This window comes from Pongo pygmaeus, chromosome 3 (genome assembly GCF_028885625.2).
Source record: "Pongo pygmaeus isolate AG05252 chromosome 3, NHGRI_mPonPyg2-v2.0_pri, whole genome shotgun sequence".
Taxonomy (NCBI): domain Eukaryota; kingdom Metazoa; phylum Chordata; class Mammalia; order Primates; family Hominidae; genus Pongo; species Pongo pygmaeus.
Genome location: NC_072376.2, coordinates 165,454,687 through 165,482,353, shown reverse-complemented (window position 1 = coordinate 165,482,353; position 27,667 = coordinate 165,454,687). Strand labels below are relative to the sequence as shown.

Genomic DNA, 27,667 nt, shown 5'->3' with positions numbered 1-27,667 from the left:
GTGGGCAGAGAAGGGCCCAGCAAGGACCTGGAGTCCCCGCGCTGGGTTGCAAGCAGGCGCAGCTGGGGCTGCCTGCACACTCCACGCAGCAGGCGGCAGCCCTACCCTCCCAGGTGCAGGACCAGGGCATGTCCGCACTCTGCACCCTCTGGGGGACGGGAAGGCCCCCTTGCCCCTGCAGGCCCAGGGGTGTCTGTTCCCACTGCTTGGCCTCTCCCCGCTCCCAGCGCCTGCTCTGATCTCAGAATGGGGTTGGGGCCAAGCCCGGGCACTGTCACAGCCTGGCTGGGTATGTGCAGGCTTGGGGCAGTACTGACATGCTAGCCCACTGCTGCTTCCGCCCCCTCTAGATGTTGGGCGCTGACAAGCATGGGAGGGAGGCAAGGGTTGGCAGGGCTGAGAGCAGCTCTGTGCTTGCCCCACAGGCGCCTCTCTGCAGGAATAGCCTGGGTGCCATGAAAAGTGGTAGGAGGCAGACAGGCTCCAGAGTGGAAAGGAGCAGGTTCCCAGTGAAGCCCCACCTTTAGGCCGGGGAAGGCCTGAAGCCTGGGGACTGGACTGCCCATCCTGCACACCAGAGGGGGAACTTATGGTGCTTTTTCCTAGGCCTGCCCAAGGACCAATCAGCATGCACTTCCTCCCCTCTGAGGCCCAGGTCTCAGTCAGAACTGAGCAGGCGATGGATGACTAGCTGCAGAGAGGAGCTACCTTCTCTGCTGCTAGCTGAACACTTGTTAGGATGACCAGGTGCAGAGAGTAGCTACCCTCCCTGCTGAGAACTGAACACTTGTTGGGACAAGCTTCCTGCATAGAGGAGCTACCTTGCAAAGAGGAGCTCTCCTCTCTGCTGAGAGCTGAAAACTCATCAGGACAACCTGCCTAGCAGAAAGGAGCTGCCCTCTCTGCTAGCAGCTGAACACTCATTGGGACACCCTGGCTGCAGAAAGGAGCTACCTGCTGTGGGTCTCCTCTGAGCTGTTCCATTACTCAATAACATCTTGCTCACCCTCCACTTGTCTATGTACCTCATTCTTCCTGGTCACAGGACAAGAACTTGGGACCTGCCAAATGGCGAGGCTAAAAGAGATATAACACAAATGGGGCTGAGACATCCCCGTTGCTTGCCACGTTGCGGGTGAAGAGGAGAGAAGGGCTGTGGCCTTTCGGGGAGCCCAGACCTGGGAGCTCCCCAAGCCAACACTGTGACTCCTTCTTTGGGTCCCTGCAGCTCCTGGCGTCTCCAAGCTTCTGGGTGCCAATGTGTTCCCTGGTGCCAGCTGTGGAAGCTGCTTGCAGTATGCCTGGTCCAGCCACAGCCTTGCAGAGAGCCAGTGCATCTGGAGCAGCCTGCCCCACTGCAGCAGCTGGTGTGTCTGACTGCGCAGTAGCCAGACCTCACGCTCGCTAACACATGCCTTGCCGCTCCATGCTGTACTTGCCCTTGGCAGGTGTGCGATCCAGGCCGGTAGCATAAGCTGAGCACAGCCTGCCAGGCCAAGAAGGTGGAATGAGCCCAGTGGGCCTGAGCAAGACTTGGGCAAAAGCGCCACAGGCCACAGAGGTTTCTGGCCAGAAAAGCGACACCCTAAACATCCCATAACATTACTTTACCTGTTCAAATGTGGACTATGAAAGGATATTGAAAAGTTGGGCATCTCAGAAACTTAGACATTGAAAAGATACTAACGCACCACAAAAATGTAAATCCAAATAGCTAGTTGTATACAAAAAGGGCCTCAACAGCATCAGTAATCAGAGAAATGACAGTTAAAACCACAATGATACACTACCACACACCCACCAGACTGGCAAAACCGAAAAGACCAATAATGTCAAGTGTTGTGAAGGTGTGGAGCAATGGGACTCATACATACCTAGTGTTGAGTGTGTAACCCTCTAGAAAAGAACTTGGCATTATTTATTCAAGTTTATGATACATATTACACTCCCAGGTATATGCTATACAGAAACTGATGTAGATGTGATGGAATACATATATGAAGAATATTCACATTAGCATTTATAACAATCCTAAACTGGAAACAACCCAGATGTCCATCAGCAATAGAATGGCTAAACATATTGTCACATACTGTTACAATGGGACACTGTAATATGCAGCAATGAAAATGCACAAATTACAGCTATAGGAACAACCTGAACAACATGAATTAAAAACAATGTTGAGCAAAAGCAGCAAGAACAACAGATTACATATTATATTGTTCCAGTTACATAAAGTTCAAAAGAAAGAGTGAAACTAAACAATATATTGTTTAGGGATGCACGCTTGCGACAAAGCGACAAAGAAAAGCAGGGAAATAATTATCACAAATGTTAGAATAATGGCTACATTTAGGAGGGAGGGAAAGAGTTGTGTTTGGGAAGGTCATGGCAGGGAGGGGAACTTCTGAGGTGCTGGAAATATTCCATTTCTTGACCTGGTTGATTGGTTACATGGTGGTTTCCTTCATAATCACTTATACTATATAATTGCTTTATGTATTTAAACTATATTTCACAATAAAAATGTTAAAATTAATATAGATAGTATTCCTGGAAAGCAAAATTTTGCCAGATAATTTAGCTTACACAATCTTTGACAGTAAAAGCCACTGATGTGGAATAGCAAAACACTGATTAGTCTTGTAAGAGCTCACTTTCAAGTGTAGAGGTCAAAAACCTTATAAGAGTCTCCATTTTTCTATATTTTAACACAGTATTTAGATCCTTATCTTAAATTGATGAACCAGGGAAGGAACTATTAGCTAAAACTTCAGATTTTTTGGAATTTTTAATTAAGTAGCTGTTTTCTCCTCTGGATTAATAAGCAATACAAGGAACTAAAGAGATGCAGACCAAGTTGGAAATGTATGAACTTCCTTCTCTCCAGTCTCCAGTTCCAGCTGTTTCCTCCTGTTATCAAGCTGGGTGTTGAGGTGGGTATCTAGCCCAGTAAGCTTAGTGTGCTGTTATTAAATACTTTCTAAGTAAGTGGCTCAGGCTCTCCTGAGTGCCCTTCTGTTCCTCAGCACCGAGGCTGTAAGGTGGAGCCACTGACAACGAAAACAGAAGATCACGCTGCTGAAAAACCCTATGTGGTACACACTTAACTGGAGGTGTTCTCCGCTGGGCTGCAGAACTCTGATGTTTGCACTCTTTTCCTTCAAAGCCCACAAAGGTTAAACTCTCTGAGGTGTTTAGCTTCACAAAATCCCCTAAATCTGTGTGTTTTACTCCTTTAATTTCCACCATTCCCCTGCTGTAAGATAGGAAGAGAGGGAAAAACAAAAAATATTTATTTTGTAGCCATGTGAGATCATCACTTGTTGGTCTGATTAACTGTGAGTCTTATTTGGAAGGCTGTAGCAGGGGATTGGTCATGTAAAGACAGAAAAATCCGAGGTAATTTAAGCAGGATATTTAACCTGGCTCTTGGAACTTCAGGTCAAGGGCAGTAGGGTCAGGTGCTAGTCTGTGAGTCTCTCCTTGGTTTTGCCACATCCTCCTTTGCCCCTGTCACCACCTTTCCCGCAGCATTTTAATGAACACGAGCCCTTGGATTTACCCAGTTAAAAGTTTCCTTAGTCTACCGTTTGCAGATGGTAGTGGCAGTAGTGGGAGAAACCCAGAGCTTCCCACATTTGTCTATAATACACTTGCTCCTATCTTACCCCCTCCTCCAGGTGGAAAGACTTGTAAAATCCATTACTACTACTTCCCAAGGAGGTAGAGTGTACTAGGGTCCAGGGACAGAATTGTGGAATCTGCTTTCATTATTGCTGCTGCTTTAATCTTTTTCTCATACTATTCAGTGAAGACAGATTTCTGAGGATTCTGGTCCTTTTATCTTAAATTTCTTTTCCTAGAGAACTACACTTTAAACTTCATGAGTTTTTACTTGACTTTCCTTTCCAGGACAACATCTGTAGGGAAAGCTGCATAATAGTAATAACATTTATTTTAGAAAGAAAATAACCTTTGAGTCAGACCTGAAACACAGGCCAACATTTCTTGATGACAACGTACACGGATGAACCAAGACCAGAAGCTTTCGAAAGCTCCAAATCATAAGAAAGAACCATTCGTAAAAGTGAGGCACTATTAAATTCTTCCCCTGACAGTCAAAAATCCTTCAACAATCTCCCAGAGGATGGCTCCCTTCCAATCCTCCCTTCCCGCCGCCCTAAGAATCTGCGCGAGGATGGGTCCCTTCCCCTGCCCGGCATTTCGTCTCCTTTTCCACTAAAGACTCAGGTTGTGACTCTGTACTCAAGCCGCACCCCTGTTTCCTTTCATGGCTAGGGGGAGGGGAGGAATGTATTACAACTCATTTTTACAATGCACTGTAGTTTACAAAGCGCTTGCACTTCCACCATATCCTCTGAGCTTCGCGAGTGCCACGTGAGAGAGGCATTCATTCATTCATTCATTCATCAAACATTTGCTCGGCCCGACCACACGTTATCCAACGCCGGGTCTCACCCCACACCACGGGAAGGGTGGGGCGCTCTCTCCCTGGAGCAGGTGCAGCAGATCAGGCTGTAGGGTAACTCCTCGATCAGTCCGGCTTTTCGAGGGTCTGTTTGGGGCCAAATGCCTCACCTTCGGGTGGTGCGCGCAGCTGCCTGAAAGCGCGGCCTGGGCCTCCTCCTTCCTCCCAAAGGAGCAGTCCCCACCTGCCCCGAAGGAAACCGCTACAGACCAAGCCTCCAGGCCGCCCTCGGGTCAGGGGTAAGATCGGGCGGCAGCTTAGGCTCGACTCGGCTCCTCCCCTTCCTCTCTTCTGTTCTGACGCGGCCGTAGAGGCGGCAGCGGCGGCGGCGGCTGCGAGTCCCGCGGCCCGAGGCGCACCCACCCGCTCGCCGATCCCCACTTCCTCTTCCCTTGGAGCGTCATCAGAGCGCGCCAGAGGCGCTCAGGGCGGGGTGGCTGAAAGGGGAAAAAAGGCCAACGGAGGAAGCCTCAGAGCGGAAAGAAGAGGGAGGGGGAAGAGAGCGGTTGCTAGGTTACTTGCGTCATCGGCAGGCGCCGCTCTCCTCCCGCCCCTCTCTCTGGAGTGAGGCGAGAGCCCCGCACAGAGCGAGGGAGACAGCGAGCTGAGCTCCGGGCGCTGCCGCTGCTGCCGCCGCTGCCGCCGCCGCTGAGAGTGAGAGCGAAGGAGCATCCGAGAGATCCAGCCCCCCTGCACTGGCCGCCGCCGAGACCTTCGCTCTCACCTGGGCCAGCGGGAGCCGCGGCCGCACTCCTTTCCCCCCCTCACCTTCCCGGCCGGCAGCGGCGTCTGCACACGCCGGAGCCGGAGCCGGAGCCGGAGCCGGAGCCCGAGCCGGAGCCCGAGGCTGAGCCGGAGCCGGCGGCTTGGGGGGCAGGGAGGCGGCTACCACGGGTCGGGACTGGGTAGCTGCTCCGCGGTGAGAGAACGCTGAGGAGGCGCCGGAGCTTCTGCCTCGTCCCGTGGGGCGTGGGGCGAGAGACCCCCAAGGTGTAGGGAGGGGGGGTCCCAGCCGCAGCGACACATGCGGGAGCCGGGAGCGGGGGCGGCGCCGAGCGGAGCCGGCCGGGTCCCTCGCCTTGCCGCCGCCTCGGCCACCCGCCCAGGGCCGTAGCATCTTGCCCTGGAGTGTATGAATCGGGGCCCCAACCAAGCTTGGCAACCACCCCCCGGCCGGGGGGGCGGGGACCCCGATGTGAAGCGGCGGCTGGGGCGGCGGAGAGAGCAGGACCGACGCCGCCGTCCTTTCCTCACTTTCCCCCTCCCCTCAGCCCCCTCCGGGGGTCTTCTCCCTTGGCCAGTCGCTGGCCCCCCGGCTCCTTGGCTGGACTCCGGGAGGAGTTCTTAGAGCCCCCCTCCCCCGCCCCAGTCCCGAGGGCGGCGGGGCCGGGGGGGACCCGGGGGGCCGGCCGCAGCCTCCACCCAGAGGAAACTTTATAAAAACAAAATCCGGAGTCTCCCAAACCTGACTGTCCCGGCAGAAGTGGCCCTGGACGGGCAGAAGTCGCAGCCTGAAAAGACCCAGAAAGAGGAAAAGAGGAGGTAAGCGGGGCCGCCGCCTCCCCTCCCCTGGCAGCGCGGAAGAGACCCGGGTGGCCGTCTGGTTTAGCGACACGAGCACCGCTTCTTCTTCAGTACCGCGCCGGAGCCTTCCGCAGCTGCCGCCTCAGTCCGAAGGAGGAAGGGAACCAACCCACTTTCTCGGCGCCGCGGCTCTTCTCTAAAAGTGTGAGTGGCCCCGGGAGAGGGAATTGAGGGGGAGAAAGTGGGAGGATGCCGGCGCTTCCTTCTGGAGTTTTGCTGATGTTCTCCAGTAGTGTTGGGAGTCTATCAATGAGGGAGTCTAGCTTTATTCACGGAGGGGGGAAGGTGTTAGGGAGGCCTGTATTTTGTAACTTTTTAGCTCTTTGTACGAGTAATGCAAGTATGCAGGTTTCTCTTGGAGGAGTTCTTTCTCCAAAGTGAATACTCACACCTTTCTGGCCAGTAATTGGCAAAGGGAAATTGAGGAAGCCAGAGCATATGTGCGCACAGAGGCCATCTGTATCTGTAACCTTTTCCTGGTACCGTGGGTGTGTGCGGTGTACTTTTTGTTTCTGGGGTACTCTCATATAGGTTCCCGAGTGAGAACTACTTACCCCGTGGACCCCTGAAAGTAAAATTCCTTTTTTTAAAAACAACAACAACAACAAACCTGTCTTGAGAGAGGTTCATTTCAGTACCTATTGGTACAGGAGTTAACCTTCTCAGTTCCTGGGTCCAATTCATGTGTGTCAGGAGGACACTGTAACAGATGTCAGTTACTCAGGAACTTGAGTTGTTAGGAATCACAACTTACTTGGGGAAGAGCATTTATCACATTAATCATTTTATAAAAGTTGTGATTTTTTTTCCCTTCATCCCCCCTTTTTTTTTTTTTTAGAGTAACAAATTACAGCACTTTTTTATTTGGTTTGAGGCTTTGCTTTTTTGAATTGTCTTTATTTCTGTATCAATTTAGGATACATCTTTGATATTTAAGTCAGGAATGATTTTTTCCTTCCATTATTTTAAAGCTGAAGTTTATAAAACCTTTGACTTGTATTTTAGGTATCTTGTCAGAGTACCAAATTAAAGGTTCATGAAAGTAATTAATATTTCATATACAGACCTTAAGGGTTAAACATAGAGCAGAATTTTATGTGAGAAGGCATAGACAGTACTATACTGAGAATTGTGGTCCATCTAGACAACTGTGGGCTCGTTCTGTCTGAAGCCACTGCTGAGAGGTACTTTGTGGGAATGAATGTAAGCCTGGGGTTATCTCTCTATTAGAAGTTCTCCATTCAGGATCTTGATTAGATTAATTTAAAACTTTCTCAAACTTAACAATGTTTGGTCCTTTTTTTTAAAGTAATGAGTTCTGCAAGTTTATTAGCCTGTGTATTAAGTGACAATTCATTTACATATTCCATACCTGTGTCCCTAAACTTTCAGGACATAGTCAGAGTTTGTGTTTTAAGAATTATCAGGACAAGCCTCAGTTCACCTTTTCTTAATTTTATAGACTTTCATTGTTTCTACCGTCAGTTTCTCCAACTGTTGTCTTAGAAAAATGTCTTTCATTTCTTTGACCACTTTTCCCTCCTCTGGAACTTCTCCCACTGAATTGTTTTTCTTTAGTTGCCTTGTTATGCTTTGGTAAGGAACTTTAAATTCTGTCTTTTAAATGTGTACTGACATGAAAATACTGAATAGTGGATGTAATGTTAGACTTAGAATCAGAGTCACGTATTCTGTCTTTCACTAAGATATTGTAAAGAGAAATGTAGTCATGTAGAAGCTGTATTTTGGGAAGGAGGGGAGGACAAACTAAGAAACTATAGTTTGAAAGTGGGTTGCACTCTGTCAAAGTTGCTTACTAACTTTAGGACCTACTTTTATTGCTTTATAGATTGGTTAAAAATTATGGTATTTTTTTTTTTTTGAGACAGAGTCTTGCTCTGTCACCCAGGCTGGAGTGCAATGGAGCGATCTCGGCTCACTGCAACCTCCGCCTCCCAGGTTCAAGCGATTCTCCTGCCTCAGCCTCCTGAGTAGCTGGGACTACAGGCATGCGCTACCAAGCCTGGCTAATTTTTTTGTGTTTTTAGTAAAGATGGGGTTTCACCATGTCGGTCAGGCTGGTCTCGAACTCCTGACCTCAAATGATCTGCTCACCTCGGCCTCCCAGAGTGCTGCGATTACAGGCGTGAGCCACTGCGTCCAGCCAAAAAATTATGGTAATGTTTTATTGCATGTTTGGGTAGAAATGACAAAGTATTTGGGGTCCCTGCCTTTGAGATGCTTTTACTTGTAGGTGGTGGAGACAATCAAACACAAATTGCACAAAGCTATAGGAGAGGGGGAATAGACCAATATTTATCTAAGACCACACTGGATGTTAGATATTATTTGGCAACTTATAGATGTGAATGTATTTTTACATTTTTCACTAGGGAAATGTTGCTTTTGAACGTGTACATATAGAACTAATTGAAGTATTGAAGCCAAATCTGGGAAGATTTCTTTTAGGAGGAAAAGAGCAGGTGGAGACAAAATATTTAAGACTTTTGGAATTGGAAGGGGTAAGGGACAGATAAAATTACGAAGTTGGTTTGAAGGGAATACAGATGGAGGTTGTTGAGTAGTGTTAGGGTCAGTTGTGTTTGTGTAGACACATGATTACAGTTCAAAGAAGCAACTGAGAAGAGTGTTCCTGAGAGTAGTTTCAGATGACTGGGAAGAAATTACATTTTAGGCAAAAGCCATTATGCCTGGATTAGGATTTTGTTTTTCTAGGGAACCAACATTTTTATTATATCGTGGCTATCCAGGGCTATACAGAAGGAGGAGTGAAAAAGAAGATGCTTAGTGTGTTGGAAGTGGCTTCTTACAAAAAAGAGTTTGGAAATGGGACAGTAAACTTTGCTTTGGATGTGAAATTTTAGGGCAACAATTGGATACTGGTGCAGTTTCAAAACAGCAAAATAGTTTAGCAGGTAATATACTGAAAATGTAAAGTTGGAATTATTTTCAAAGTATTTAGGTTTCCCAGAGTACTGATGGAAAGTGAAGAGCTGAAAAGTGGGTATTTTTAGTTAGGGGGAAAATCTGAATGAATGAGACACTACCTAAAATAGATGTTTTAGAAGTGGAAAAGAGTGGAAGTTAAAAAGGAATGAGCAGGCTTTAAACGTGGCCACCAGTTTAGTCCCAGGGTATATTGTTCTGTATTTTTGAAACAAGCTAAAATTTTTTTTTTTTTTTTTTTTTTTTTTTTACATAGGGTATATAGGTCCCTTGAGATTAAGTTCAGAAGAGTATACTTAATAATAATTTCATTGTTAAGGAATTTATAAATAGAAGGACAGATTTGTTTCCTCAAATTCATGTTTTAAAGTTTGCTGTGCATTATTATCCTACGTTTGGTCTTAATATGACGAAGTGAGGCCAAAAATAGCTGACAGAGAAGGCTGCTTCCCTTGTTCACAGTTGGTGTGTGTCTTTGTGTCCCATACAATGGAGGGGATATCCCTGTGTAGGCACAGTAGTGCTGAACATGCTTTTTTTTTTTTTCCTTTTAAACTTTTTATTAAAAAACAAAAAAGCAACTTGGCACTTAAAAAAAATGTAGACATTTTTGCCGCTTGCATTTAGTATTGACTTTAACAGGATTAAGGATTGTGAGGAAGGAAATATATATCCACACTTTTTTGTGTTCCTTAGTTGGAATTCTGCACCTTCCCAGTAGCTTCTCTGACTTCTTAACAGTGATTATTAAAATGGCAGAAACTCTGGGGAAGAGATGTTTCAACAAGGAGATAGGTCTAAGGTGATTCTAGGGTGAAGATATAGGGATTGGATTATATGCCATATGGAGGCCTTCTCTTGTCACCCTCCACTTTCCACAACATTTTTTGTGCAGTCGAAGCCATGTTCAGATGAATTTTAGAAGGCAGACATTTATAGTTAACGTTATTTACTAGTAAGGACAGTGGGAAGAGTACTAACTTTATGTACTTTGCCTTGGCAACTTTTGGATTGATAGGGAATTAGAGAGCCTTGAGGGTATATGTTTGTGTGTGTGTGTGTGTGTGTGTGTTTTAGCACCCACCAGATGACCCCAAAGGCCATGCATAGGCTCATTTCATTGTACTTTGGAGATGGTTCTTGGAGAAGTCTTCTGGTGCTTCTGACATCTCATTGCATAGAGAAGGAGTTGGCAAACTATTTTTGTAAAGGGCCAGTTAGTAAATATTTTAGGTTTTACAGGCCACATGATCTGTCACAACTTTCAATTCTGTTCTTATAGTGTGAAAGCAGCTGTAGACAACAAGGAAGTGAATGAATGTTGCTGTGCTCCAATTGGCCCATAGGCCGACGTTTTTGGACCCCTGGTATAGACAACTGCCAAATCCACCAACAAACAGTATGAGCTTTATTACACTACAAAGCTAGGACTGGCTATTTTTGGTGGTCTTTGTTTTCTAGATGAGATGTTTTTCTCTGAGTTCATTTAAAATGATTCTGCATAAAGCACATACTCTACTGTACAAAATACTTTTGCCTTCATGGTGATGAAAACTATGGATTGAGGGTCAGGGGTGATACCATCTTTAAAGGGATGCAGCTAAAAAGTAGGGACTACCTGCATTTCTTATCTAAAGATAACCACCGTTGGCATTTAGTGATATACTGGCTTTGTATCATGGCCAAAAGTATCTGTAAGGAAGCTTGTGGGCATACTTTTGAAACCTTCTGAAAATAAATGTAAAGCATTTACTTCGTATGTAAAATTAGAAGTGTTTATGGTTGGTTTGAATAATATGAGTCAAATTATAAGAGCATTAAAGTTTGATACTGCTATTAAAGTCTTAATCTCTTGTAGTGGCTAATTCAGTGTGTAGAATTATTGGCTCCGCAATTTTTGTTTTGTTAATTTCAAGTACTAGTGTGTCTTAACAAATCACTTAAATCATTTAAATGTGTACTTTAAAAAGCTTTGATGTATATACATATATATATATACGTGTATATATATATATATGTATGTGTGTGTGTGTGTGTGTGTGTGTGTGTGTGTGTGTGTATATATATATGTTTTTTGGTTTTTTTTTGTGACGGGGTCTCATTCTGTCACCCAGGCTGGAGTGCTATGGTGTGATCTCAGCTCACTGCAACCTCCACCTCCTGGACTCAAGTCATCCTCCTACCTCAGCCTCTTGAGTAGCTGGGATCACAGGCATGCACCACCATGCCCGACTAATTTTTTTGTATTTTTGATAGAGATGGGTAACAACTTTTGGATTGATAGGGAATTAGAGAGCCTCGAGGGTATATGTTTGTGTGAGTGTATTTTAGCACCCACCAGATAACCCCAGAGGCCATGCATCATGTTGCCCAGGCTGGTCTCTTAACTCCTGAGCTCAGGTAATCCATCCACCTCGACCTCCCACAGTGCTGGGATTGCAGGTGTGAGCCACCACACCTGGCCAGTGTTGCTATATTTTTAAGGGTGAATCTTTCTCACATGTGTTGTTCAGAAAGTGTAATTCACTTTGTGCAATTTTACATTACAGTTAATATTAAAATATTTGTTTCATATGTCAGCAGATACCAACATTGGATGATGGTATATTTAGTTTCATAAATCCTATTTATTTTAGGATTCCCTTGTTTATGGCAGGGGTGGAGATTACTCTTGCAATAATGATCACTTTTTAGTTAGTATGAAACCTGCTTTTAGTTTATATATAATATTTCTACATATTGTTACTTAAATTGAACTAACAATTTACTTTTTAATTTTTCTTCTTCCTTTTAAAAAAAGAGTATATAATCTGACAATGTTAGTACATCTTTTAGAAGGTCACTATAAAGTTGCTTTCCTGTTTATTTGGAAAGGATTATTTCCTTATTATTTTAAAAAATCTTTTAATTTTTGCCTTTTCAAGTAATTTTATCATTGTCCCAAGCCTAAGGATGACTGGCAATTTAAAAGACACAAGGTGTGCGTCTTCTATCTGCAAATAGAAATATTTGCAAACAGAAATATTCTAGTTTGTTGATACTTTGAGTGGACCAGGGAAAAATGTGTATTAGTTTTTTTTTAGTGTGACTGAATTGTCATTACAAAAAGATGAGTAAAGTTGCTTTTAAATAATGAATTCTTGCTGTTAATTTGTCCTGTTTTTAGACTTTTCCCCCATTAAGTATAATGGGGGAAAATGTACACACACATACACACAAAGTATGTGTGTGTAGATGTACCTAGCGTATTGTGCTAGATGTTCATTTCTGCATGACTGCTCTGGAATTTAGGCAATATTAAAAGATTTTACAAAATATTTTTAGTATCACTTAATATCCTGTTTTATGTCTTAATGTACTTTTATGTTTTTGCTGCTTTCTGATGATACCTCCTTGGTACTTTCTCATGATACCTTTCACAGTATATTTAAATGGAATGTATTTTCTCAAAGTATGTGACATTTTCTGAACACTATGGGATATATATCTTCTAGTAATTATATTTTTACATGCAAGTATCTTTAAAAATTTCTTCCTATTACAACTTCAGAATTGTGAAACATTTGAGGGAGCATCTGCAGTTTTCACTGAGCAGTTGATCTGGATATGGGAATGACAAACTTAACATTTAACTAAATTTTTCTGAGGTGTTCCTTTACAATTTTTGAGTTAACACTTGATTTCTGTAAAGCAGAAGGCTTATAAGAAGAAAATATGAGAGCCAGTGTTCGTCTTGTATTATCCTGCCATGCAGGTAGTTGAAAATCAGAAACAGAAATGCACAAGAGACCTTACTGCTTGAGTATCTTCTGCTCTTCCCCCATCAGACCTAAGGGACAGCTAGTGGATCAGTCAGATACTGTGCAGTTTCTGTTGCTATGCTGTGTCACCTTTGCCCTTTCTTTCTAGCTGGAAGATAGCTACTGGAAATCTGGCTGTAAGAAAGAGATAGCATGTTTTTTTTTTCTCTCTCTCTCTCTGTGTGTATGTGTGTCTGTGTACATGTACCTAGTGTATTGTGTTAGATATTCATTTCTGCATGACTTCTCTGGAATTTAGGAAATATTAAAAGACTACAAAATATTTTTAATATTATTTAGCCTTTTCTCTGAGAGGATCACATCCTGTGGCTTTGGCGTTTTCATCTCACAGCATCTTAAATGAACCCGTCAATGTTTATTATCAGTTCCAAATGTGAAGTCTCAAGGCAAATTGCTGGTTTGTTTTTGGAAGAATGTATGTGTGTGTGTATATATATAATTTTTAAATTTTTAACAAAAATTCTTGATCTAGTCAGTGCTTATGAGAGTGTGTGTGGTTTGTATAAAATTATTTTTTTTAGAGACAGGGTCGCTCGTTGTCACCAGGCTGGAGGGCAGTGGTGTGATGCTTGCTCACTGCAGCCTCGACTCCCTGGGCTCAAGTGATCTTCCCACCTTAGCCTCCTGAGTAGCTGAGTAGCTGGGACTATAGGTGTGTACTGCCACATCCTGCAAATTAAAAAAAAAATTTCTGTAAAGACAGGGTCTCACTATATTGCCCAGGCTGGTTCTCAAACTCCAGGACTCAAGCAGTCCTCCCGAAATGGCCTCCCAAAGTGTTGGGATTACAGGTTTGGGCCACAGTGCCCGGTCGGAGTGTGTATATTTTTTAACAGCCTGTTAGGATTGCATGCTTTTTAGGGGGGTGAATGGGGGGTAATTTACCTTTGCATGACATTCTCTAGGTCTGAGAAGGAGTTGCTTCACTAAAAATGTAATTTATAATTACCAAATGGTTGAAAACAGGTCTACCTGGAGTCAGCAAGAGGCAGCTAGTTTACTTCTCATTTACCTAATAAAATACATTCATAATATGGATTCAATAATTCATAATTCAATAATTTCTTGGCTTCATGGCCTTGGACAAGCTATTTATTATCCTTTTAATTTTGGTGGCATCACCTGTTGATGGAGGAAAACGTGTCCTTTACATGGTGGTTGTTAGGATTAAATGCGATAATATAAAGCATGCAAAGCTCTTAATCCAGTGCCTGCCATATAGCATTTGACCCATCAGTGTTAATTTATTAAGTTAAAGTTCTTTTACAGTGTGTTGTAGATAGAAGATTTAAATCAGGCCTTATATTAAGCCCAACATTTAAATTCAACACTTGAGTTTGACAAATAATACTGAAGTAATTCTGTGTTTTCAGAAACATCTAAAACTTCATTAATATTTTATTAAAAACTGAAGAAATGACAGAACTGTTGGGCTTTTTTTTAATAGAAAAGAAAGACTGATTTGAACATAACTGGAATTTGAATTTATTTTCAAAGATCTCAGTAGTGCGTGGACCAGAAAAGAATCCTCTTTTGAATAGTTAGTGATTATGATAGTGACTGTGGTTTAAATTGCCCATTTAGAAATAGCAGGATCTAATTCAGTTATCAGCCTTTTTAATTGCCCATCTCTTTAACCCCTGGAAATAAAAAGTTTTCAAAAATCATTAAGAAGTTGAACAGAAATTTTATCTGTGTCATTTACATCTCAATTCAGATCGAAATAATTTTGTTTACATGATTCTATTTTAACTACTTAATTTTAGTTTTTGTTTTTTCCGGAAATTGTTAGTATGTGGATTTTAAAAATTCCTTTTTTTTGTGCTTAATATTTGTTAAATACAAGATTGGTTTTCAGAAATACCTTTTCTTTGAGCAGGGCATAATCAGTGTTTTATTGGCCAATACAATAAATAAATGCTTCTTGATGGTTTTTGTATTTGGAAAGAAATTCTATGTTGAGAACAGTTTTGGTATGCTTTCCTTCATAGTCTGTTTATTGAATAGAACTGTATATTTAAGGTATATGAAAAAAATCTTAAGCTAGAAAAAAAGACTGAGATAGATTCTTGGGAGAAAATATTTGCAAACTGTGCATCTGACAAAGGTCTATTGTCCAACGTCTATAAGAACTTAAATTTACAAGAGAAAAACCACCCCATTAAAAAGTGGACAAAGGACGTGAATAGACACTTCTCAGAAGACTTACATGTGGCCAACAAGCAAAGAAAGCTCAGTATTACTCATTAGAGAAATGCAAATCAAAACCACAATGAGATACCATCTCAGACTATTCAGAGTGGCTACTATAAAAAGTCAAAAAATAACAGATGCTAGTGAAGTTGTGGAGAAAAGGGAACACATATACACTGTTGGTGAGAGTGTAAATTAGTTCAACCGTTGTGGAAATCAGTATGGCGATTCCTCAAAGAGCTAACAGCAGAACTGTCATTCCACCCAGTAATCCCATTACTAATGGGTATATACCCAGAAGAATATAATTCATTCTACCATAAAGACACATGCACACGTGTGTTCCTTACAGCACTAATCACAATAGCAAAGATGTGGAATCAATCTAAATGCCCATCAGTGACAGATTGGATAAAGAAAATGTGGTACATACACACCATGGGATACTATGCAGCCATAAAAAAGGAGGAGATCATGTCTTTTGTGGGAGTGTGGATGAAGCTGGAGGCTATTATCCGTAGCACACTAATGCAGGAACAGAAAACCAAGTACCGCGTGTTCTCACTTATAAGTGGGAGCTAAATGGTAAGAACTTATGAACAAAATGAATAGACACTGGGATGTACTTGAGGGGGAGGGTTGGAGGAGGGAGAAGAGCAGAAAAGATAACTTTTGGGTACTGGGTTTAATACCTGGTTGTTGAAATAATAAGTACAGCACACCCTCGTGACATGTGTTTACCTATGAAACCTTTACATGTACCCCCAAACCTAAAATAAAAGTTAAAAAAATATATTCTTTAGCACCGATTATCTTGCTAGCTGTGACTTCTCCTTTTAAGGAAAGTTTGCTTTAGATTTTGGTGTAAATGTAGAAATTAGATTGGTTTATCTGCTAGTGGATCTCTGTTTAGATGATTAATGAATATTCTAGTTTAAAAAAATTTCAGCATTTTAAATACTTTTCTTTGTTGGTAACGATTTGGATTATGCTTCTAGGGATCTTTACATTTCATAGTTTTTCAAAAAAGACTTTATATAAGTTCCTGGATGGGAAGAAGAGCATGTTCTCTCTAGTTTATTTGATTTCTTCCTGATTATTGTGTATGTAATACTGGAAGGTTGTGTAAATAAATATTTGGGTTGTAAGTTTTCTTTTGCATGATTGGTGTTCTCTTAATTGACTGCTCTGTGAATTTGATAGTATAAACTAGAATGCTTATACAGTGAGTGGGGAAACCTTTTTCTACTGAGTGTTATGCAGGCGGATTTTTTCCCCCCTGCGGATAAATACTAAACTTTCATATTACCAGATTTAGATATTTAGACAGGAAACAAAATTTCTTTTTTTTAAAATAAACGAGCAGGAGAAGAGAGTGGGGTTGTATAGAGGTGGGGAGAGAGGCAGTAAAGGAGGGAGGAAAGAAGAGGCAGATATCAGGGAGAGTGGCTCCGGAAGTTTTGAATTCGGTCTTAGTCAGAGGTCACACCCTGTTATTTCTTTGGGTTGTGGACATGAGGTGTTACCACTTGTTATCTGTCACCCTTTGAAATGATGATTAAATTATTGGTTTTTATTTATAGCTTTTCAACATTTGGGTTCTTTAAACCATTGAAGGTTTAGTTTGTATGGGATAATCAGTGTTATTTTAGGGTGGGCAAATTTCCACCATACCTGCTAGGAGAAGGGGATGGCCAAAGAGTTTTTGACTTACAGAGGAGTTTTTTTGTTCTGTTGTTTTTTCCTCATTGACTCTATTTCGCTAGCTTTTTCTGAGAGGGGTGCTTATAATTCTATATGTGACATACTAGCTGAGAGGCAAGCTTTGGAGTTGATAGATCCATGTTCCAGCTCTGCTGCTTTGTGATTTCAGGCAAGTTATTTATTCCATGTGTGTTTCTTTTAAAACTGGGATGATAATAATAGTACCTATTTCCCTTATAGGGTAATTAAGAGGATTGAGTGAGATAATGCATGTAAGCCATTAGCACAGTGTCTGGCTAAGTTAGCATCCAGTAAATGTTAGCTGCTGCAATAATAAGAAATATTATAGTATTAAGTTATTGTTATTTCTGTGAGGGTGCTGGTTTTCTGAATGCTGAGACATTGGTGATCTTTGCTCCTGAACGTGTTACTATTTTGAATACTGCCTTTATTCAGCAGCAGATTCAGTTCAGAATTACTGAACACCTACTATGCCAGGAATTGATCTAAATAAACAAAACAAAAATCCTGCTCTCTTGAAACTTACTTTCTGGTTAGGAGAGATAAAATACACAAAACAAAATAGATGATGTGTCACTCAGGAAATTTGGTTGTTGGACTTTGTCTAAGCTTTCATTAACCAACCCTAGCAGTCTTAACCTTTACATACTTTTTGATTGTTCCTGTTGCTGTGCTTGAGAGTGTTTGGAGGTAGGGGCACCCTAAAAGCATATCATAGACTAGCTTTATTGTCTCCAGCTTCAGCTTGATCCTAATTTTAAGGCAGCCTTAAATGATAGTTTTCATCATTTCCTTGACTTACTACTTAAATTGGCTATCTCAAAACTTTCAGTCCCCAAAACTTGTATTTCACATCGTTCAGAGATGTTGTTCCTCCCCAGCTGCTCCTCTTTTGCTCTTCTATGCCATTTTCTTAAGAGGAGGGGATACTAGAAACGTCTTTTTAGATTTATTTTCTGACTAGTCTAACTGTATACTTTTCTTTCTCATATTTTGTGTTTTCTACCCTTTATTTATTGTTAACTGATATATTTAATTTGCTTATTTTCTTTAAAAATGTGGTTTTTTTGGTCTCTCCAATTAAATTGTGAAAGTTTTTAGGTCAGGGACCACTTTTCTATTTTGACCTTGAGCTTACTCTCTTGAAAAAAAGATAATACCACCCAGGGATGTTGTGAGATCTCAAAGAGATAATGTGTGAAAGGGGTCCTGCAGCCACATCCTTAATAAATGGTAGTTTCTTCTTTGAACCACTCTAGTTTCTAAAAGTTAGTGCTGTGCATATAATCAGTGCTTAAAAAATGCTTGTTAATTTATCTTGAATTGAGTTTGTGAACTTTTAATTTTCACTTGGTGGTAGTTTTAGTTTTAGTGCTAGATAAGATTCAAAATACTACTTTTCAAGTGTCAGATGATAAATGCTGGGTCATTAGTGGTAGAGCTCAACAGTGATTAGGAGCAGGAACTTGAGCCATCATTGTTTGGGTTCAAGTACAGGCTACCACACTTACTGGTTGTATGACCTTTGGCAAGTTGTTTAACCTCCCTCGGTTTCTTTATCTGTAAGGAGGGGAAAATGATATCTACCTACCTCATGGTTACTTCTTTGTTAGTATTAAAGGAAGTAAATGAGAAGCTTGAAACAGTGCTTAGTATATAACAATCTATAACAGGGTCCCCGGGGGACATTTGGCACTATTTGGTGATGTTTCTGATGGTCATTTGGGGGAGTGGGGAGAGGGAAGGGTGCTACTGGTGTCTAGTGGGTAGAGGTTAGGTATAAACAAGGTATAGGACAGCATCCCCACAACAAAAAATTACCTGGTCCAGAATGCCAGCCCTGCCAAGCAACATTGGGAAACCCAGCTTAGTTCCTTTGTATAAGGTACTTTGCCAGTTAGATTCTGTATAAATGCTGATTATTGATATAGTTGAGTCACAGACATGGATAGGCTTCATTTAACATTCATTTTAAAAGACAGACATGTAAGAAGGTTAGTAGGTTTCATTTTTTTTAAGGTTACAGGGAAATTACTCCAAAATTAATCTAAAAGTGCTTACACTTTTTTCAGAAACTGAGAAAAGGTTCCAGATGGATTTTACTAATTTAATTTTTTTAATGACAAACTATTCATGTAAAAGTATATTATGAATAGAGGGCTTATGAGATATGAGTGCTGTAGTGTGTATTCATAAAGTCAAACGTACACTTAAAAAACAAGTATCAAGGTAAATGGAATGATCTATTGGGGGAAACCTTGGAGCTCTCTCTCTTTCCATATGTTTTATTACTCACCAAGTCAAGGGCTCTTTAACTTAAGATCTTGTTTTTCTGTGTGCACTTTTCCCCTTTACTGTTTAAAATTGGACCCTTACTAAAAATACAGAAAATTAGCTGGGCATGGTGGCGTGCACCTGTAATTTCAGCTACTGGGGAGGCTGAGGCAGAGAGAATCGCTTGAACCAGGGAGACAGAGATTGCAGTAAGCTGAGATTGTGCCATTGCACTCCGGCCTAGGTGACAGAGCGAGACTCAGTCTTAAAAAAAAAAAAAAAAAAAAAAAAAAATTGGACCCTTACCATTCCTTGTCCATTTCAGGAGCCTCTTAATTGTCTTGCTTCTGTTCTTTCTCTGTATTCCCACTTGAATTGACTCTTCTTTGCTGGGATTCCTTTGGGATCCCTTCTAGTCCAGATCCAATCTACCCTTCAGAGCTCCTTCCACTGTCCCCTTATTTCTGGGAGAGAATTCAGCCTTAATACCCTAAGGCTGGAATTTGAATGTACTGACTTTTCTGCTATTTATAGGGTTGTGTATTATGTTTGGAAGAATTGGGAAGTCATACCATTTTCTGTATGTTGTGGTTCAGGTGACTTCTTTCACTTGTATCCAAACACTGGTTGTGTGTCCACGTATATACAGCATGTATATACTTTAATGTCCATTTGTATGTGTGTGTACATGTATATTCTTTCATGTATATTTGTCTCTACACCTTGCTATTTCCTCTGCTTGGAATATTCTTTTCTTTTCATCTGGGGAACATTTGTCTCTTCAGACCCTACTTAAATATTGGTCTCCTAGGAAGTGTGTCCTGATTAATATAGCTAGAGTTAGTAATTTTTTTCCACTGGTTACCCACAGTATCTCTGTGGCTTTTATAGCGCTTAACATCCTTATTTGTATTTTTCTCTTCTACTGATCTCTCAGTTCTTCGAGGGCAAGAGTCTTGTCTTAGTCAACACCTGCTCCCCCAAGTACCTAACATTCCTGCCACATTGTAGACATATAGTATGTTAAGAAATGAATGGGAGAGACAAAAAACTGGAAAGCTTTTAAATAAGTTCTATGGGAGTTGGCAGGAGGGGAGACCACACATTATCTTGTCACCTTTGTTTCCAAGTTCTTAGTGTTGTGCTTGCCCATAGGTGTTCAGCAAATATTTGTTGAATGAATTAGAAGCAAATCCGAGGAGCTGATAAAATTTTCATGTGAACTTTTTTCTTCTGCATTTCTAGAAAGCATATCCTAGAAGTAAAGTAGCTTAGATATTTTGGAACATCTTATTCTTAAAGTCGACCTTCCTATTTTTGACTCATTAGTGAAACTTTGAACCAATGAATACTTCCTGAATAGTGCTTTTGGCTGATTTCTTTTTCACAACATAGGTCCGTTCCGGTGCTGAGTTTGTTGGAAAGATGAATATGTAGTATCATTTTTACATCACGGAGGAGCCATCATTAAGTAAAAGTGTTAAATAAGGACTCTGGTCCCCTTTGCACATTTGGGCCCAAATAAAGTGAGTATGTATGCTTAAGTATGGGTAATGACTGAGGCTATTGAGGTGTAGGAAAGAAAGAGGACAACTGGAGGTGAAGAAGTGACCTACTAGATCTCTTTTTCTTTTGGTAATGATTGATTTTTTACCCCCAGTTATTTTTAAAGAATTAGCAAGGAAGGAGAGGGGTATGAATCTAGAAGATAAGAATGTAGATTTTGTAATACATGATCATTATTATTACCATGTATTGAATGTTTACTGTATGTCAGGAACTGTCCTAAGGATTTTTACAACCGTTATTTAACGTACTCCTCACAGCAGTTCATATGAAATAGCTACTGATGTTTTATGGCAAAGGAAACAAATTCAGAGAAATTTCCAAGAACACGTAGTTAGGAATTTTGACTTGCAGAACTGGGATTCAAATCTAGATCTGTCATACTCCATGGTCTATGCTTTTAATCATGCATGCTGTCTCTTAAGTTTTTATTGAAAATGGAAAGTTGTACTGACATAGGAGGGGAAAATGATAGAAAATCATCCTATTGGAAGGCAGATTAACAGACTCGTGAAGAAGTAATTCCCCGGTTTATGTCATTATACAAAATAATTGTGAAATTGAAGTCCGTCATTTGAATTGATTTGCATTAACCCTCGTTTTTTAGTCTTGCTTTTGGAATCATCATCAGGACAGGTGTCCCAGATATGTTAGCAGTAGAATAAATTTATCTAGGCAAAATCTGTCTAAGATTATGGAGAAAACTGATTTTATATGTGAAATGTGTTGTTTAGTGAGAGTTAAATCTTTTGCAGGAGATTATTCTTGGGTAGAGGATGAGCCTCAAATACATTATTTAGGATTTGAAAACCTACGGTTTGGCATCCTTGTGAAGTGTAGCAGAAAATCTGAGAATCAACATTTGTTAGTCTCTTGGGTATAAATTGTTTAAGTCAGTGGGTATCTGATTATTCTTTCTTTCTTTTTTTTTTTTTTGAGACAAGTCTCACTCTGTAGCCCAGGCTGGAGTGCAGTGGTGCGATCTTGGCTCACTGCAAGCTCTGCCTCCCAGATTCACGCCATTCTCCTCCCTCAGCCTCCCAAGTATCTGGGACTACAGGCGCCCACCACCATGCCCAGCTAATTTTTTGTATTTTTTGTAGAGACGGGGTTTCACCTTGTTAGCCAGGATGGTCTCCTGACCTCGTGATCCGCCCGCCTTCGCCTCTCAAAGTGCTGGGATTACAGGCGTGAACCACCACGCCTGGCTTCCCTTATGTAATTTCTTAAACTATTTTTGTTTGCCGATTTGGTGTTTGTAATTTAAAAAAAATTTATTTTTTCTTCTTTTACATACTTTGTAGAACTATTCCCTACCCAGTGAGTTTATTTATAGATATTTCATATTTAATTAATACTGTGAGAACATAGTTTTTATATCTGTATTTTTGTTTTTTCATTAGGATATTTAGTTTTTGTAATTTTGTTACCTTAAAAAGAGCTAAACTTAGATGTTGGCCTTTAAAAATGTTTTGTGAAAGATTTTCTCTTGGTTCCATTTAAAATACTGTATTTGTAACTATAGTTAAATACATTTGAACTTTGCCCTTTCCAGAAATTTTAATTATATGCTTTTATAAAATTTTATCAAAAGTTACATGCAAATACTAAGTATAGGGTGCTGAAGCTGAGCGTGATGGCTTATGCCTATAATCCCAGTTACTTGAGAGGCTGAGGCAAAAGGATTGCGTTAGGCCAGGAGTTAGAGACCAGCCTGGGCAACATAGCAAAACCTCGTCTCTACAAAAATAAAATAAATTAGCTGGGTGTGGTGGTGTGCACCTGTAGTCCTAGTTACTTGGGAGGCTGAGGTGGGAGGATGGTTTTGAGTGTAGTAGTTCAAGACTGTAGTGAGCCAAGATCCTGCCACTATACTTTAGCCTGGGTGACAGAGCAAGACCCTGTTTCAAATATATAAATAAATAAAATAGTAGGCTGGGTGCAGTGGCTCATGGCTGTAATCCCAGCACATTGGGAGTCCGAGGCAGGTGGATCACTTGAGGCCAGGAGTTCCAGACCAGCCTGGCTAGCATGGTGAAACTCTGTCTCTACTAAAAATAGAAAAATTAGCTGGGTGTGGTGGTGTGCACCTGTAATCCCAGCTACTCTGGAGGCTGAGGCAGGAGAATTGCTTGAACCCGGGCGGTGGAGGTTGCATTGAGCTGAGATTGCACCATTGCACTCCAGCCTGGGCAACAGAGTGAGACTTTGTCTTGAAGAAAAAAAGAAAAAAATAAGTATTGAGTGCTGAATGATGTTCTGTAAAAGATTAAAAATGCCTAAGTGGAACTAAATTCTGGTAAATAGAATTTAGGGGTTGGGGTAGAAAGAATCAGATAAGTACTTGAAGATTTTCAGACTTTAAGTCTTAGGCTCATTAGTATCCTCTGACATCATCTACTACAGGTTTCCTTTCTTAGAAGTGAATGTTAATATGGCACCACTATACAAATAATATCGATATCGGTATTTGAGTGTTTATTATGTGACAAGCACTGTTCTGTGTCCTTCGTGTGTATTACCTCATCCAGTCCTCACGATAGCTCTATGAGGTAAGTGTTGTTAATATCCCTATTTTATAGCTGAAAATTTGGCATAGAGAAGTTAAACATGGTCAAGGTCCCACCTTTAGTTAATAGTGGAGCTGGGATTGTTTCCAGGCAGTCTGGCTCTAGAGCCTGGGACCTTAGTCTTTATTCTATACTGTCTGTATCATCTGTAAATTTATTTCTTATATATTATTTATAGAACAGTGCCTTGCACACAATAAGAGCTATAGAAGTACTGGCTATTTTCATTGGCATTTAATTATATACTCTATGAGGTTGGCAGAGCATGCATTATTATTCCATTTGTTTATTTATACTATTAACTAGATAGTAGACTTTATTCAGATTTCTGTATTTCTTTTTTTTAAATAGTCGAGTTTACCAAGGTTCTTAGAAACTGGATGATTGCCTCCAATAATGTGGCCATGCTAGATCTCAAAATTAACTTTTTTAAAAAAACCATCCCTCCAACTTTATTTACACTTCCTTAGAAATGGATAAAGACCAAGATTGGGCTTCTGTTTTGATATATGTCATTGGTTTAGAAAGGCAGAAACAGCCTGGCGCGGTAGCTCACACTTATAATCCTAGCACTTTGGGAGGCTGAGGCGAGTGGATCGTTTGAGCTCAGGAGTTCGAGACCAGCTGGACAACATGGTGAAACCATCTCTACTGAACATACAAAAATTAGCTGGGTGTGGTGGCGCTTGCCTGTAGTCCCAGCTACTTGGGAGGCTGAGGCAGGAGGATTGCTTGAACCCAGGAGGTAGAGGCTGCAGTGAGCCGAGATGGTGCTACTGTACTCCAGCCTGGGTGACAAAATAAGACCCTGTCTCAAAAACAAACAAACAAAAAAAGCGGAAACAACCATACTAAGTTTACAGTATTGTTTGTGTGCCTACTTGGTGGAAGAAATAAATTCTTAGAAGTTACAATTTTTTTTTAAACCTGTGCAGTGTTGAGATTAGTATTACCCCTTATCTTGCTGACTTGTGAAATTGAATTATATCACTTATAATAATGTGAAGTTTTAGAAATTGTTTTGATGATAAAGAATAGCAGCCTTTAAGAGCTGAGCCTTTAGGAGCCTTTTAGGAGCCTCAGTGTTACTGAGGCTTTTCACCTGTCACATACCCCCTGTCCTAGTCTGTTTTTGTGTTGCTGTAAATACCCGAGGCTGGGTAATTTATGAAGAAAAGAGGTTTATTTGGTTCATGGTTCCTGCAGGTTGTATAAGAAGCATGATGTCAGAACATCTGCTTTCTGGTGAGGGCTCCAGGAAGCTTCCACTCATGGCAGAGAGTGAAGGGGAGCAGGTATCACATGGTGAGGCAGGAAAGGAGAGAAAGAGGAGAGGGGGTGTCAAGCTCTTTTTATCAGTTCTCATGAGAACTTACAGAGGGGAAACTCATTCATTACCTTGAGGATAGCGCAAGCTGTTTATGTGGAATCTGCTCCTATGACCCAGGCACCTCCCACTGTGCCCCACCCTCAACATTGGGGATCAGATTTCAACCTGAGATTTGGAGGTGTCAAATATTCAAATTATATCATCCCCTAGAGAACATACCTCCCCACCCCTGAGAATCTCAAAATGTATTAATCTCAGATTTTCTTGTTGGGAATTCATATTACAGTATGAGTTGTAGGAAACATGAAGGAAAGATTTCCCTTCTAGTCAGTTCTTATATTTATCACTTGTTTCATGCTCCTTGGTGTGTATAGTGTTTTCAGGTGCAGGAAATGCTCTGGGAAGAATGTTGCTTCTTAGAACGTAAGGAAAAGGGGAACCCCAAGGGAAGACTCAAATGAAGTCCCTAAAAAGTCCACGTAGCTTCTGAGACAGCATTGTCCAATGGAATGTAAGCGAGATAGTTAAATTTAAATTTTCTGGTAGCTGTGTTAATAAAGCAAAAAAAGAACCATCCAACATTAATTTTAATAATATATTTTATTTAACACAGTATATCCCAAATGTTATTTTAGCATGTAATCAATATGAAAACTATGAAGACTTCGATATTTAAAATTCTTATTTTAATACTAAATCTTTGAAATCAGTGTATATTTTATGCTTACAAGACATCTGAATTTGGACTTAGTCACATTTCAAGTGCTCATTAGTTAGTGACTACCTTAGTGAACAGTGTAGATGTAGATTATGAACTTTTTAGGAAAAGACAATAGCATGTGGACTCCACAAGAAATTGTCTTTAACAACTGTTTGACTCTCATAGGTTAGGGCTTTAGTGTTTCAGAATGGTTTCTATGGTTGAGATGCAAAGTTTTTTATTTTTATAAAGGTAAATACATTTTTATACGTTTTCTTTATACAAGTAATGTCATTGTTGAAGAGTTGGAAAAGTCTGGGTAAAAGACAACAAATTGTCTTCACTTCCTCAGTCCAGAGATAACCAATGGTAAACTTTATTGAATTTCCTCTTTGGGAATGTTGCTTTTTAAAATCAAAGAGAAAATAGATTTCTTTTTTTGTCATAATTCCTTCCTGTTCACATTCAGACATACATTATTATTGACAATTCTTTTACCTTTTTGTTTAAATTTATGTATTCTTTTTCTCGGGCTGTATCCTCCAATAGGGTCTCTGTGAGTGGAGTACTCTGGAGCACAGTAACCTGAATGGTGCTTCCCTGGATTAGGGTTAACAATAGAAACTTCAATGGCTTTTATGTACTCATTGCTAAACCAGTGTAGTTGCTTTCTATTTTAACTATCTGTGATCTCTTTGCATATCCCACAGCTTTTTTAGTTATTGAGGCATAATTTGCATACCAGAAAATTCACTCTATTAAATATTCAATTCAGGCCGGGCGCAATGGCTTATGCCTGTAATCCCAGTTTGGGAGGCTGAGGCGAGCGGATCACCTGAGGTCAAGGGTTCGAGACCAGCCTGGCCAATATGGTGAAACCCCCGTCCCTACTAAAAATACAAAAATTTGCCGAGGATGGTGGTGTGCGCCTGTAGTCCCAGCTATTTGGGAGGCCGAGGCAGGAGAATCGCTGGAACCCGGGAGGTGGAGGTTGCAGTGAGCTGAGATGGTGCCATTTGCACTCCAGCCTGGACAACAGGAGCAAAACTCCGTCTCAAATAAATAAATAAATAAATAAATATTCAGTCGTTTTCATTGTATTCACACAGTTGTGCAGTAATTATCACTATTAATCCAGAACATTTTCATTACCTCAAAAGAACCCTGATGCTCATTAAGGAGTCACTTCCCATTTCCTCTTTGTGCAGTCTCCTGGCAACCACTAATCTACTTCCTATCTCTATGGATTTGCCTATTTTAGACATTTCTTATAAATGGAATCATACAGTACATGGCCTTTTGTGTTTGGCTTCTTTCACGTAACACGATGTTTTCGGTGTTCTTCTGTGTTGTAGCATGCATGAGAACTTCATTCTTTTTAGGACTGAATAGTATTCAGTTGTATGGAGGGTACCACATTTTATTCATTCATCAGTTGATGGACTTTGGGGTTGTTTCTGCTTTTTGAGATCACATTCATTCTTCAAGAACATTAATTTCTTAATATCCTCCTCCATTCTTGTCAAAGCTTTCAGTGGTTTCCTGTTGTCTATAAACATAATAGAAAAATATTTAGTTTGCATTCAGTCTTACAAAGTGTAACTTCAAGTTACTTTGTTTTCCACTCTTATTTTCCATCTTGGTGTTGTTTACTGTGTCTAAAATATGTGCTACATATGAATTATAAAATTATGTAGACAATATAGATAACCTTGTCATCTGATCTAATTTTTAAAAAGTGAATTTGAATACTGACAAAGTAAGGAGTATGTGTAGTATGGAGAATTTGAGAAAGACAAGTATCAGTAAAGAAGAAACATTATAGTAAAACAAAATTTTTTTCTGCCTTGGTCCATTGAAAGAAATATTTAGTTTCGTATAATGTGAACAAAAACCTTAATTCTGAATAAACATTTGATACACAGGAACTCATTCAAATCATTGATTTTCTGGTTAACTTTCTTAGTAGTTTGTTTTTTTCTGAGTCTTTTGTTTTTTTTTAATCCAGATAGAGTCAGTCTTTTTCTCCTTTTTACATGCTTGAAATAGTAAAAATGAAATATTTTTACTTATTCTTAAAAATATTTCCAGAATGTCTTACACACACATACACTTAGAAACAAATACAAATATATAGTGATATTCTCTCACATTTTACAGAGAAAAGCATAGTATACATACTTTGTTTTTTAATTTCACAGTAGATCTTAGAGATCTTTTAATATTAGCATACTGAGAACTTTCTCATTTTTTTCATAATAGTATTGTTTATTCCATTGTGATGAATATGCTATTGTTTTTGAAACTAGTCCCATATTGGTGGACATTTAGGTTGTTTCCAGGTCCACTATTACAGATAATACTACAGTGAATAAGTTTGTACATGTATCATTTCATATGTATGCCAATATTTCTGCAGGATAATTTCCCAAAAGTGAAATT

General features: G+C 40.4%; 1 protein-coding gene and 1 pseudogene across 6 annotated transcripts in view; one reads left to right on the top strand and one right to left on the bottom strand.

The window, feature by feature from the left end:
- Positions 1–1,880: 1,880 nt before the first annotated feature.
- On the bottom strand, positions 1,881–4,895 carry LOC129034615 (uncharacterized; annotated as a pseudogene). The gene has a single exon (XR_008501962.2). The product of XR_008501962.2 is annotated as an uncharacterized LOC129034615 (transcript).
- A 154-nt stretch (positions 4,896–5,049) lies between these two features.
- FBXW7 (F-box and WD repeat domain containing 7) overlaps positions 5,050–27,667 on the top strand; it is a 211,096-nt gene continuing 188,478 nt past the window's right edge. For 3 of the 5 annotated variants that reach the window (XM_063664197.1, XM_054484354.2, XM_063664199.1), the window contains exons 1-2: positions 5,050–6,037; positions 6,131–6,223. The gene's annotated coding sequence lies outside the window, so the exon portion shown is untranslated. Of the gene's footprint in view, positions 6,224–20,454; positions 20,586–23,031; positions 23,178–27,667 lie in introns of all 5 variants that reach the window. The other 2 variants (XM_063664198.1, XM_054484350.2) reach the window with 2 other exon arrangements.